The sequence below is a fragment of the Scylla paramamosain genome, chromosome 16 (genome assembly GCF_035594125.1).
Source record: "Scylla paramamosain isolate STU-SP2022 chromosome 16, ASM3559412v1, whole genome shotgun sequence".
Classification (NCBI taxonomy): Eukaryota; Metazoa; Arthropoda; class Malacostraca; order Decapoda; family Portunidae; genus Scylla; species Scylla paramamosain.
Genome location: NC_087166.1, coordinates 13,754,691 through 13,769,485, shown reverse-complemented (window position 1 = coordinate 13,769,485; position 14,795 = coordinate 13,754,691). Strand labels below are relative to the sequence as shown.

Sequence of the window (14,795 nt, the reverse complement as noted above, 5' to 3'; positions counted from 1 at the left end):
ACGAGGGAGAGATGAAAGCTGGGCGAATAACAGAAGTACGAGGAACAATAAAAATAACGAAGGGATGGGAAGAATGAAATGAATGAGAATAAAGACGAGGAGGAGATGAAAGCTGGACGAGTAACAGAGGCAAGAGGAAGAATCAAGATAAGGTAGAAAACAGATATGCAGCAAGAAGCCACGTTCACAATTCTTGGTGCAACATCCATCACAGAGTCAGGACCCATAACGTCTCTTGGTGGCTCGTCTCGTGTCTAAACATCCCTTTGTGTTATTCTTAAAATCTACCGTGGCAATAAAGACCGCCACAGTTGAGCAGGGCGGCGCCTCACTCGCCTCGACAGAGAACCCTATTCTAAAACGCTTCTCTACTTTCAAAAGGCTCTAGTTGAAGTTACATGGGTTTTGAACGGTGTTTTTATGATTATAGTAACAGATTAACAAGATTTCTATATTATCAACAGAATAAGCACTCTTGAGAACCAGGCTGATCATCTCTGTGGCCTTGGAAAATAGTTGTGGTGAGAAAGCAAAGCGTTTCTGAATACGGGATCGAGTGGCTCGTAACCTCTGGGTTGTCAGCGCACGTCGGGAATGTCAACAGCGTAACCTAAGCAAAAAAAAATAAAATAAAAAAAAAAAATAAAAAATAAATAAATAAAATAAAATAAAATAAATAAATAAATAAATAAAAAAAAGTTCACGGTGTGGTTGGGTTATCAGTGTCGGTGCTTCTTATGTATTGAGGTGAATGGAGAGAAGAGAGGAAGACGAGAACTATGTATTTATTCACGTCCAGTTTCTCTTCCTCTCCTCTCATCTTATCTTTCGTCTTCTTAACTCTTCACCTTCTTACGTCCCTCTTCCTTCCTTCCCGTCTCATTTATCTCCATTTTTCATCTAAGCTCTTCCTAATTTTTCCTCTCTCGCTTCTTATTTTTCATCTACTCACGGATCTTATTACCCTTCCTCTTTTTACGTTTATTTTTCTGCCCTCACTCCTCTCCTCACCTTTCCTCTCCTCTTTTTTTTTTTTTTGTCGTTTCGCATCTCCATCCTCACCTTCCATCTACCCAGCCCAGTTTTTCTCTTCTCACCTTTCCGTCGCCTGGCCTTTTGCTCTCTCCTGCTCGTGGTATGAAGAGCATGTGAAGGAAGGTGCATTGAAACATTGGCACGCGTGGGATTCGAACCCGCGTGCCAGAAGTACGGTGGAGTTCTGAGCATTGCGCCAAACTCCTTTGTTCCCATTTTTTTTTTCTTTTTATTATAAGATTCATCGCACTCTTCCTAATAATATGCAAAATTTTCCGCTTTCTTCCTTCTGCTCCTAATGTTAACTTTTTTATGGTTATTTTATCTCAGGTGAAGCATAATCATTACTTTTTTCCTTCTCTTGTCCTTTCCTTTTCCTATTCCTTCCCTCTTCACAGTACCTCCATTTCTCTTGCATCTGCTTTTATGACCAATTCGCATCTGCTTTTATGACCAATTCACTTCCGCGAGTACCAGTTATATCGCGTTTTTTCTCATCTTTCCTCCCATTTTTCTTTTCTTTATTCTCGACAGTCCCGTCTCAAAATGCTGCCTTGCTTCATTCAAAACTTCAGGTGATTCTCTGCTTCTGCCTGGCCGTCGGTTCTTCCTCTCTGTTCCTTTGTCTACGCCTTGCACAATGGCCCAAGTTAGGTCCATAAACGTGCTATACGAGCCTCTTAGTGTCACCGCCGACCTGCTGTCCTCTATTTGTTGGCTCGGATTACGATACACCGTGTAAAGTTAAGGGGAAAATAAGATCCTTGGCATAATGAACGTGTGTGTGTGTGTGTGTGTGTGTGTCGGATAAATTTATGGATGATTAGATAAATTTATGGATGAGGATGATAGGTGGAAATAGGTAGGTAGATACGTTTCATGCAAGGACTGCCACATGTAGGCCTGACGGCTTTGGGCAGCTTTCCTTATATTCTTGTGTGTGTGTGTGTGTGTGTGTGTGTGTGTGTGTGTGTGTGTGTGTGTTTGTGTGTGTGTGTGTGTGTGCGCTAAGATTCATACTCACGCATTAGCCAGTCATTAGGGAGAGGCGGCTGGCCACCTGAGAGGAGGGAGTGCAGTCACCGGGTCGCCATTGTGCTTGTGTTAGTCACTTCACTGGTATAACATTATGTTGTTATGAAAGCTTGTCAACCTACTCTTCTTGGCCGCCTCGTGATGCTGTCCCCTTCCTCCTCCTCCTCCTCCTCCTTCTCCTCTTTGCTTCCCCAACCATCTGCATCCTTTCTCTCCATTACGTCCCCAGCCATTACTTCCCCTCTGTTCTCCATCCCGCAATAACGCTCCCCCTCCCCTCCTCTGTGGTCTGGTCCCTCACTATTCTCAGTTACATTCATCACCATCTTTATGACCTTCGTTATTCTCGGGGGCTGCTGACGATGAGAGCCACATGGCGGGGGACGCGACCCTTCCTCTTAGTTGCCAGCCTCCTAATTCTGCCGGCGAAATCACCACCACCACCAGCACCACCACCACCTCACACTCCGCACTTTTCGCCCCGGGAAGGTAAACAGTGCGTGGCCATGCGTGCGTTCGTGTGTCGGGCCTCACTTCACCTCGCCTTACCTCGCCTCCCCTCACCTCTCTCCCCTGCCTGTAGTCTTTTGCATGTTCCTTGTAATAATGATGTACAGGCTCTCTCCTTCACCCGCGTCAGGGATTAATTAGTCTCCTCTCTTTCCCTGCGCGTCGCCTCTTGAACATATATACCTGAGGTTATTAATATTCTATCTGTTCTCACTGTGTCAAGGTGTAGGCAGGCGGAGGGTGTGTCAGCCAGTGTGATGGGTACGAAGGGGTGTGTTGAGGTGTGTTCGAGTGCATGGGGAGTGAAGTGTAGCTGTAGGTGCATGAGTGAGTGTGGAGAGGTGTGTAAGAGTGTGTTAAGTGTGTAAGAGTGTGTATGTAGAGCGTGTTAAGTTAGGTTTGGCTGTGGAGAGGAGTATGTAGGAGTGTATTAAATGTGTAAGATTGTGTGAGTGTATGGGGCTAAATAAATGCAAGTATAGAAGTGCAGGAGTGCATGGATAGTAAACAGCAAACGTGGGTGCATGAATATAGTGTGTGGATGTGGAAAGGAGTGTGTTAGAGGGCAAAGGTGTACAGATGTGAGTGTAGGGCTAAATGAATGCAAGTATTGATGTGTAGTGTGTTAGTGTGCAAAGGTGTGCAGATGTGAGTGTAGGGCTAAATGAATGTGTAGACCTTTTTTACTTTTCTGAATTTGTGTGGAGAGAGTTTTTTGTGTGAAGTGTGTATCATTGGGTGAGGGAGATAAGTGAGGGCGTGTGTACATGTACGTAGGTGGGACTGACTGACTGGCTGGCTGGCTGGCTGGCTGGGTGGGAGGGTAGTGGAGAGCCAAGGCGGAGTTACGTAAGTTTTAATACCAAGGCAACTCGGAAACTGTGAATAAGAATACCGCCACTAATGATGAATAAAAAGATAAATAAGTAGGTTAAATATAATGACTCTCTCTCTCTCTCTCTCTCTCTCTCTCTCTCTCTCTCTCTCTCTCTCTCTCTCTCTCTCTCTCTCTCTCTCTCTCTCTCACAAATATAATGAAATATACAGTAACAAAAATGAGAGAGAGCGAGAAAAATTAAATTTCTCTCTCTCTCTCTCTCTCTCTCTCTCTCTCTCTCTCTCTCTCTCTCTCTCTCCTCCTCCTCTCTCCTCCTCCTCCTCCTCCTCCTCCTCCTCCTCCTCCTCCTCCTCTCCTCCTCCTCCTCCTCTCCTCTCCTCTTTCCCGCCTTGCTCACCCGTCATTTTGAGCCGGGCAGGACACAGCGAGACACACACACACACACACACACACACACACACACACACACACACACACACACACACACACACACACACACACACACACACACACACACACACACACACACACATTCTCCCTCCTCGCATTCATCCGGCCATTTGTCCCGCCAAGACCTCTCTCTGTCACCTCAGGACCTTCACACCTTCGTTGATTACTTTTTATTAACCTTTCGATGTTTTTTTTGTAGTGTGTGTGTGTATGTGTGTGTGTGTGTGTGTGTGTGTGTGTGTGTGTGTGTGTGTGTGTGTGTGTGTGTGTGTGTGTGTGTGTGTGTGTGTGTGTGTGTGTGTGTGTGTGTGTGTGTGTGTGTGTGTGTGTGTTTAGCTTTGCATCACACTAAAAGCAGAGAGAGAGAGAGAGAGAGAGAGAGAGAGAGAGAGAGAGAGAGAGAGAGAGAGAGAGAGAGAGAGAGAGAGAGAGAGAGAGAGAGAGAGAGAGAAACCGCCCGACCTCATTTCTTTTCTTTCTCTCTCTCTCTCTCTCTCTCTCTCTCTCTCTCTCTCTCTCTCTCTCTCTCTCTCTCTCTCTCTCTCTCACTTTTGATTAAATACACGTCTAATGGCAACATCCGTTCATTAATTACTAAGGAGGTCAATATAAAAATATGACACATTCTGATTGTCACTTTGATTAATGATCTTATGTTCCGCCGATGTGACTTGGTGGTGGTGGTCTAGGTAGTAGTGGTAGTGGTGGTGGTGGTCTGGATGGTGGTGGTGGTGGTGGTGGTCTGGGTCTCGAGGAATGAAGGCATGAGTGATTCGAGGACACAGTTGCAAGGCGGCTCTTGAGAAGGACTTGATTTATAAGGAGCAAAGAAAGATAAGAGAGGGAGGAAAAAAATGACATCTATGTATAACTCTCTCTCTCTCTCTCTCTCTCTCTCTCTCTCTCTCTCTCTCTCTCTCTCTCTCTCTCTCTCTCGTGATGCAGGAATTGTGTCAGGCGTCGTCAAGAAATTTTAAATTAAAGAACATTTGAAATCTGCGTCGTTCATCTGTTTATTCTGTCTTTTCCATTCTCTCTCTCTCTCTCTCTCTCTCTCTCTCTCTCTCTCTCTCTCTCTCTCTCTCTCTCTCTCTCTCTCTCTCTCTCTCTCTCTCTCTCGGGCTTCTTCAAAAGAGTGAAAAGTGACGTTAATAATCTGCTCTACTGACGCAAATCCTTCTCGCTTAACACATTATTATCATCCTTCCTGGTGCTGGACGCCCTCAGCTGTCTCGGTTTGCTGTGAAATGCATGTCACTCACACCGCGAGCACCCTTACAACACCTTATTAACTTTTTTGTACTTCAGGAGGAGGAAAGAAAATGAAAAGCTAGCAGGAGTAACATGATGATCTATCCTAAGTATTCGTTGCTTACTGAATATTTTACCTTATGTCTGAAGAATATGAAAGAACGAACAGAAGAGGGACTACCATGATAATAAATATTCGTTGCTCACTGAATATTTTACTTAATGCCTGCAGAATATGAAAGAACGAAGAGATAAGGGGATATCAGTTAGGACTGAAGGTAATGAAGGAACGAAGCTGAATCTTGTATAGGTTTTTGTTCACTGCCCTGTAAGAAACACGCAGTTATTAATAGCAAACTCTGGGTACTGTGATTAGAATTGATGATTAGTGTATGACAATTTTCATATCTTATTTGTGTAATCCTAGACGAATTTATTGAGCAGAAATACAAAATAGACACACAAACTCTGGCTCCTGTGTATCACTAATGAGAATGACATTTTTGTTTTTAAATGAGTAACTGGACGAATTAATGAGCAAAAATGGGATTAAGACACAAATAGTATTGAATTACTCCATCACTTCTTTTACTTCTACTGGTGTCTTTCAAAGCTGGAGAAAACTCGCCAGATCATTATACTAAGCCCCAGGAAAAGCCAAAATATTCAAAGGGTGAAGAGAGCGAGAGGAGACACGAGGCTAGACGGACAGAAGAGAGATTACTGACAAGATGAGGCTCGTAACCATCGGCCGTGACCAAATGACACGCAGGAGGCCAAATGAATAGGTTGGAAGGGAAAAAAATCGGGTTTCGAAATAAAGGTGTAATGTGACATTTTTATGAGGCCTTTAATCAAGTCTCAATTTATTCACTGCTTCGGGACGAGGCTTGGCGAGGCACCAGAGGCGATCACCGTTACCTGGGTACTCGACGCCTCGATTCCTTTGAGTGAAGCTTCATGGCAGTTCAAGTTCAGTAATAACTGGTTCACACGTGTTTGGCGCTTGACTGAAGTGTTGTGTTACGCTGCATGACTTTATGTTTAGCTGTACTCGTGGTTCAGCAATACTTATTACATATACGTACATAACTGGTTCGCACGTAAGAGTATCTGGTGTTTGACTGAAGTTGTATATTATGTTGCAGGACCCTCGTGTTTCGCTTCTTGTATTATATAGGTTACATTTAACTATAAAAATCCTTACCTAACTAAACCCAAATAACTATAAAAACTATAGAAACCTATGTATATAAGCTCAGCCTAACTATATATAACGATATAGAAAGATATTATTTTTTAAAAGTTACTGCCTGTACTATTCGTATCGTATCTCACAGAAAATGTATCGTGAGGTTTATTTAAATATTACGACACACGAAAATAAAAAAAAAAAGAAAGAGAAAACCCTTGAATGAATAATGGACTATTCATCTCCTTTAGACTATCACGTTATCTAGTCGTGACGTAATTACCACCACCGCCACCACCACCACCGCCACCACCACCACCACCACCATTTACCTACTATCGGAAGCAGGTTAAGGGGGATTTCTTTTTTTTTCCCAAGGGGGTTATTTTCTCCTTTAGCGTCGGCTTTTGAACGCGTGTGTAGAGGCGAGACACTCTCACTCACCTGTGTGACTCTGTTCACGTAAACATGCCTTAATGAGGGTGTGTGTGTATGTGTGCGTGCGTGTGTGTGTGTGTGTGTGTGTGTGTGTGTGTGTGTGTGTGTGTGTGTGTGTGTGTGTGTGTGTGTGTGTTCAGAGAGAGAGAGAGAGAGAGAGAGAGAGAGAGAGAGAGAGAGAGAGAGAGAGAGAGAGAGAGAGAGAGAGAGAGAGAGACTCTGAGTGAGTGTGTGTGTGTGTGTGTGTGTGTGTGTGTGTGTGTGTGTTCAGAGAGAGAGAGAGAGAGAGAGAGAGAGAGAGAGAGAGAGAGAGAGAGAGAGAGAGAGAGAGAGAAGGCCGGGAGAGTTGATGGAAAGAGAAGGATAAGACGTGTGTCATAAAACTTCTTTGACATTTTAAGTAAAGCTTATCGTCCCAGAGAGAGAGAGAGAGAGAGAGAGAGAGAGAGAGAGAGAGAGAGAGAGAGAGAGAGAGAGAGAGAGAGAGAGAGAGAGAGAGAGACTGATGGACGGATGGACGGACGGACAAACATACAAGAAAGTAAGCAAATGAAAAAAAAACAAAAAAAAAGAAATGTTTGACTAAACCAGCCTCAACAAACGCCACCAAAAATAAACTTTTGAAGCAAATGTACGATAAAAAAACTAATCATTATTTCAATTATTGATTTCATATCGCTCGAAATGAAAATATTTACCACATATAGATGAAAACAGCTTGATAAAACTCTCTCTCTCTCTCTCTCTCTCTCTCTCTCTCTCTCTCTCTCTCTCTCTCTCTCTCTCTCTCTCTCTCTCTCTCTCTCTCTCTCTCTCTCTCTCTCTGTGGTGAGTTTGCAATTACGGAATCTTAATCAAATTCTTGGACGCGCGCCTGACACATTAGTTATTGGCACGGTCACACAGGTAACTTCACGTACCTGTACCGGGGGCACCTAGTACAGAGAGAGAGAGAGAGAGAGAGAGAGAGAGAGAGAGAGAGAGAGAGAGAGAGAGAGAGAGAGAGAGAGAGAGAGAGAGAGAGAGAGAGAGATAGGCGGGGGGGGCAGGGTGGAGTTATATCAAGCAGTTTTCATATATGCACCAAATATTTTTACTTCCAAGTGTTAAGAATCCAATAATTAAAGTAATGATGTGTTTATTATGTATGGTATGCTTGCTTCAAAGAGCTCACGGGCGAGTGTGTTGTGGTTGGTTCATCACAGGTTCCTTAATCACAATCTTTTTCTGCCGTGAAAGTGAAGATTTACTCAGCTATTTTCAAGGTTGTAGCACTAGGAGCCTGTGAGTAACTAATTTTTTTTTTTTTTGTCTGTCTGTTGAGCGTATTGAGTGTGGTCTACCGCAGCTTCAGTATTCACAACCTTTTCCGCTGTGGTCTTAAAGATTTGCTTATCTATTTTCAAGGTTGTAGCACTGTAGGAATCTTTGACCTGTTGTAAGAAGTAGTACAACAGTAACTAAAAAGATTCTTGGTCTTTTGATGTAAGGAACAGTTACGAGAATGAAATTACTCCCATAAATATTACTACAATTAAGTTTTCTACATCATTGCGCACGTCAGTCCTCTCCTGTCATTCCGCCATTCCATCACTGAAGCGTCTCCCTCTCTCCCTTCTTCATTTCATCCCCCTCACCTCTCTCTCTCTCTCTCTCTCTCTCTCTCTCTCTCTCTCTCTCTCTCTCTCTCTCTCTCTCTCTCTCTCTCTCTCTCTCTCTCTCTCTTCCCCCAAGATACTCGATAGCGTTCCGACCTACGCTTGATCACATCTTCTTTGGCTTATCATTGGCGCGGCGTCAAAACCAGTGACTTACGAGACCCACTAACTGCTTGCTTGGCGTGGCTGGCGAGCACTAATGGGGCTACTAGGAGTGGTAGAGGAGGTGGAGGGTGTGGCTGGGGTTAATTTTTGCTGGGTAAGGTAGTGGTTCGGTGATGGAAGGTGGAATAGGAGTAGTGGTGATGGTGGTGGTGGGGTGTAAGTTAGGTTTTCCTGCATGTGGTAGTGGTTTGGTGGTGATGGAGGGTGGAACAGGAGTGGTGGTGACAGAAGTGGTGGGTTTTAAGCTCAGAAATCGTTCGTCCCCTTCACTGCTAAACTCTTGAACTCCTTGCCTGCTTCTGTATTTCCTCCTTCCTATGACCTCAACTTCTTCAAACGAGAGATTTCAAGACGCATATCGTAATTTTCGATTTCCCTTTGGTCCTTGCTCTATTGGGACTGGGATCTTAGTGGGCCTTTTATATTTTTTTTTACCCTTTTTGTTGCCCTTGAACAATGCCCCTCTTACATAAAAAAAATAAAGTTAGGTGGTGGTGATGATAGCAGTAATGGCTTAACGGGAGAGCACACACACACACACACACACACACACACACACACACACACACACACACACACCAAACACATTATCGCCGCCTTAATCTCAAGCATATGATCTTCCAACTGGTGCTGACAGTAATCTTGACGAGCCATCATGACTTATCAAGCTAATCCTTCCCTCGCTTCTCTACATTTCACTCCTTAATTATGCAAGACGACTAAAGAGATGGAAGAAAAGTATGAAAAAAGTATAAAAAAAATAAATAAATGCATGTGCAGTTGTAGAGAGAGAGAGAGAGAGAGAGAGAGAGAGAGAGAGAGAGAGAGAGAGAGAGAGAGAAGGATGTCTGCGAAGCGTACGAGTCTAATGACGAATACAACCTTTTAACCACACTCCACTTCCCTCACCGCTCATTAATTCCTCTTTTATAACGAGCCAAGAAGAAGGAAACGAGATCAGCCAGTCTCTTTTTCTGGAAGTTTACGTCCCTTCTCAACTGTCTCTTCCTCATACCACTGAGGGCGCCGGGGAATGAGGGGGGAGGTGTATCTTTACCAGGAGATTGAGAGGAAGATATAGATGCAGGAAGGAAGATTGGAGAGAGACGAAAGGAGGAATGACAGACAAGAGAAGGGAAGTGTAAATACGGAAGGAGGAAGAGGAAAGAGAGAAGCAGATGTATAATACAGGGTAGAGTAAAGACGAAAGGGAGGGAAAAGTTTAAGAAGAAGGAAAATAAGAGAAAATAAGGTAACTGCGGATACGAGAAAGATAAAAATTGAGAAGTTACGCCGAAATAAAGTGCCTGTCACGATGGAAATTCTTGGCGTTATTGTTGTTGTTTGTAATGGTGGTGGCGGTGGTTCCTTAATATTTCTAGACAATCCATTAGGAAGAGAACAAGTTAGGAATGTATTGTATATAAATGTGGTTATTTTTATTCCATTTCAAGAGCTCTTTTGTCGAATAAATATAGTTTGACAAGAACGGAGATGCTGTAAAGAAAAAAAAAGACTCAGAATTCCGTAAGACAAAAGATGAACTACAATAGGAAGAGTCACATGGAATTAAGGAAAAGGCGTGAAGCTTATTCAGGCTGACTTTACCATGATGTACGAGGTAGCCATTATAGAGAACGCCAACTTGAATCTACATATCTGATTCTGAATGCACGAAATTAGAATAATAGGAAAAAAATGAGGAACGAGACGTCACATTAGTAGAGAGAGAGAGAGAGAGAGAGAGAGAGAGAGAGAGAGAGAGAGAGAGAGAGAGGAGAAAAGTGTCACAGGCCTCATGCTGTCGATGGCCGAGGCTGATGAGACCGTCAAAACAAACACCACCTCCTCCTTCTCTTAATCACAGGTGCTGGACAGGTGTGAAAGAAGGCACTAATCTCGTCTATTTCTGAGGCTGACCGCTGGCACTCCCTCCTCCTCCTCCTCCTCCTCCTCCTCCTCCTCCTCCTGATTCCTCTTCCTTCTGCCTCTTGTGTGGTTCTTCTTCAGTCGTCTATCTCATCTTCCTCTACATCTACCCCTACCAAATACATCTTTCTCCTCCTCCTCCTCCTCCTCTCCTCCTCCTCCTCCTCTTCAAGTGTGTGTATCTCTGTGTGTGTGTGTGTGTGTGTGTGTGTGTGTGTAGGTAGGTAGGTAGGAAGGAGTCACCTCATAAACCTCCTTATGTGATTTATCGAGAGAGAGAGAGAGAGAGAGAGAGAGAGAGAGAGAGAGAGAGAGAGAGAGAGAGAGAGAGAGAGAGAGAGAGAGAGAGAGAGAGAGAGAGACTTTAATTTGTCAGTTTTATAGATATTTTCTCACTCCTTTTTATTTCTTAATTATCATATTCTTTAAACACCAATCTAAGTTTACATTTTCATAGTTCTTTACCAATCTCACATCTCCTTACCTTATTTATATCTTTTCTATCTTACTCTATTTCATCCATGTCTTCCTCTTCCTTTCTTCTTTTCCTCTGCGCAAACGCCTCCACACACACCCACGAGAGAGCAGAGATCAGAGAGACCAGAGTTAAATCGATCTACGCGATGTACATTAACCTAAGATATGGCAATGGGGTCAAAAATTCACAGAAAGAGAGAATGGCGAGGTGCGAAGTGGCGCCGAGACGAAGCTCCATGTTAACACCAAGACAATGAGAGAGACAGACAAAGGGAGAGGGAGGGGTGGTAGAGGCTATACGAGTCACACGAACACGCCTTCCTACATGATTTCTACGTATACGCCCCCCCGCGCCCACCCCAGCTCCTCCCGCGACAGTAAATAACAAACCCACCAGCCCACCTCAAATACACACGTGTCACGCAGCCCCTCACCGCTCGCCCGCCTCGTGCTAAGGAGACCCACTGGCCCACACACCACTGACTTCACCTGGTCTATTATTATTGTTATTATTAGTATTGTTATTGTTGTTGGTGGTGGTATTAATTAAGTGCAAAGGTTTATGATTTCAAAAGATTGCCTGATAGATCTTCCATTTCTCGTCTCCTCGCCATGTTGATCTCTAGTAGGCTACAAGTTATATTGATTCAAGTGAATTATTTGTTATTCTTCCACTTTCCATTTTCTTTCTGTGGTAGGATGTCAATTTGCGACTAGGAGGACGAGGTTAGCGGAGGGCTGGAGGGAGGGAGCTCGGGGAAGCGTTGAAAAAGGCGTGGGTGAGTGGCTCGGGAATGCCAAGACCAGCCTCACCCTTCACTTTTCCCTGGCACCAAGCAGTTAGCCCGCCAAGACACCTGTTTACGTCACCAGGAGGCTTCACGATGACAAAAGATTAACCCGTAATAATAAAAAGTGTGATATAGTCTCTCTCTGTCCCGAATAAGAGCGGGGATGTTGGTTCGCAGGGTTTTCTGCTTTGTGTTTCTCCGTGTTGCTCCTCGATGATTGCCCGAGTTCTGCCTAGAGAAAGCTATAGCCCAACTCCGCGACGCTACTTCACTGAGCCTTGCTGTAGCGGCGCCCTCGTTTTCCTTTTGTTGGCCGTGCTCTATGGTATCAACACACACACGAACACACACACACACACACACACACACACGGCATATATACGACTGTGCAAGAGGTAGAAAAAGGGAAGGGAAGGGGGATATAATTATGCAGCCATCTCAAAACGAAGTGATGAAGGGAGCCTAGCTTGAGAACACCGTTGTTTTAATCTTGACTTGTTCCCTTTCTTTCTGGTGAACTAATGCATTGTGTTCTTATCTCTCTCTCTCTCTCTGTCTCTCTCTCTCTCTCTCTCTCTCTCTCTCTCTCTCTCTCTCTCTCTCTCTCTCTCTCTCTCTAGCAATATTTCATTCGTGCTTTTCAGAGTAATTTATTTATCAAGTCATACATAGCGAGCGCGGCTTCTCATCTTGCCTAGACGTTCATTCCCTTCACGAGTTTTTTCACCGTGTGAAAAACGAGCAGATTATACTAAGAACACGTGTTTTGCCATGCCTTCCCCCAAGATCTAGCCTTGCTCCACCTCTCCCGCCACCACCTCTTTGCTCACCATCTAGCCCGCCCGCCAGCCCACCAGCCGCCCGCACTGTCATATGAACGTGAGGCATGGGGGTGTGTGATTAATGATCGATATCCGAGACGCTTTTGAAAAGAGGATTATGTGGTCGACGAAAGGAGAATCATACGTGTGCTTGCTTGCCTGTCTGCTTGCTTGCCTGCTTGCTCGTTCCGTCCGGCTGCTGGGCGTGGTGTTTGAGTGTTGGAGCGTTTATGACTTATGTATGAATGGCAGAGCGTAAAGGGATGAATGCAGAATGAAATTAAAGGTGGATGTGACACAAAGCTTGAGGTACCCAGAGAAAGTTTAAGGCTCAGTAGCAGTGGTATGTGTGAAGTAGAGCTTGTCCTATATTCTCGTGTCCATGTAGTGTTATCTAATGCTATAAATTGCTGTGTTGCGTGATATACTATGTGTTTGGGTTACTTGTATCCTCGTTCCTTCAATTAATTTGCTTATAGTTGCTCAGAGGGTAGCACGGAAAGCGTCTGTAGCACTCGGAACTTACGTCTCCCATTTCACTGACCTGAAGGAATGAGCAAGACAAGAAACGACATGATGGTATGAATGATAACGCAGCTCTTTAGCGAGGGGTGAGGGATTTAGGCGTCACGCGAGGTCCAGGCTACACAAAGCTTGTCCGGTAGAAAAACTAACGAGGTCGCTTATGTATCCTTTCCCGTCGCTTCCTGGAGTCGCTTATCGTGTTCGTGAGGCCGGCGTTAAGTATTTGGGGGCACTGTGTCACCACCTCAATACCTCCTCCCGTCAGGCTTGTACCGCATAATACACACCACACCTTGCTCATCTGTTATGAATGATAATTTTTGTTCAACTATGTAAAATGCCTTACCGACATGGACTAATGATAAAATGAATAGGCTGCAGACAGGGTTGCATGGCCTCGTGGCGCAACGGATAACGCGTCTGACTACGGATCAGAAGATTCCAGGTTCGAATCCTGGCGAGGTCGATATTAATGAAGTTTTTACTATTCATAACAAAAATCTGGTATCGATTATTAAAGTTTTTAGTAGATACTCTTGTCATCACATTATAAGTAATAATAAGGTCGAAACTTGTGTTTAAATAGCCAAGCATTCAGACCACTGGGATGAACTAATCTTTTCTGGTGTATATCCACTGAATGTGGCAAGGTTCCCAGCATGCAGCGATAGTTTCCTTATAGTGAGGAGCAAGGAATCGTGTGTTGGGAGGCATTTGGCGCTGAATACTAGTAGAACACATGTGCGAGGAAAGTCAGCAAGGACAATACAAAGAGAAGAGTGGTCCATAAATCTAGGGAGACAGTATGTTGTAGTGAAGGCAAGCCAAGATTAGGGCACTATACGAGATGCTGTGTGCTGTGGTGACGCGCGGCTGTTCGTGAGGTGTTGTGTCCCTGGTGTGATCCAGCTCTCTCTCTCTCTCTCTCTCTCTCTCTCTCTCTCTCTCTCTCTCTCTCTCTCTCTCTCTCTCTCTCTACAATATCAACAACAATAAAAATAATGATAGTAGTAGTAGAAGCAGCAGCAGTAGTAGTAATCGTAATCGAAGTAAACGCAAATATACGAATCTAAGTAATTGACCTCAGTAATACCTGGCCAGGTGCACAGGGGCAGCAAAAATAGGCCTTCGTGTGTACCTGAGGAGTATTTTAGGAGCAGGTATTTTAGTGGGTGCTGGGCGGGCCGCACCTCCGCTGCCATGTATTTCGAAGGACACGTTAACATCTCATCACAAGCGATTATCTTTCCTTCACCCGGCGCCGCGGGAGGAGGAGGGGGAGGGAGGAAGAGGGAGAAAATTAATTATAATAGTGATGGTTATTATGCATCCTACGTTCTTTAATGCATAGTTTTATTACAATTTTCTCTCTCTCTCTCTCTCTCTCTCTCTCTCTCTCTCTCTCTCTCTCTCTCTCTCTCTCTCTCTCTCTCTCTCTCTCTCTCTCTCTCTCTCTCTCTCTCTCTCTCTCTCTCTGGTCACAAAGGTAACTCCAGATCGTTCCTCTCATGTCTGTCAGAACTATAATAAACTTTGCTCTGATTCAGCTTGTTTTTATATTTGGGAACTTTCAATGTGTTTATGCTGTTTTTGGCATGGCAGTGAACGAGCAAGTGACCAGAGAGAGAGAGAGAGAGAGAGAAAGAGGAAATTAATAGAAAACCTATTCGCCTGCTCCCC

The 14,795-nt window shown here is 44.3% G+C and overlaps 1 non-coding gene across 1 annotated transcript; it reads left to right on the top strand.

Moving 5' to 3' along the window:
* Positions 1-13,508: 13,508 nt before the first annotated feature.
* Positions 13,509-13,581, top strand: Trnar-acg (transfer RNA arginine (anticodon ACG)). The gene has a single exon. It is a non-coding gene; the product is annotated as a tRNA-Arg (tRNA).
* Positions 13,582-14,795: the final 1,214 nt, after the last annotated feature.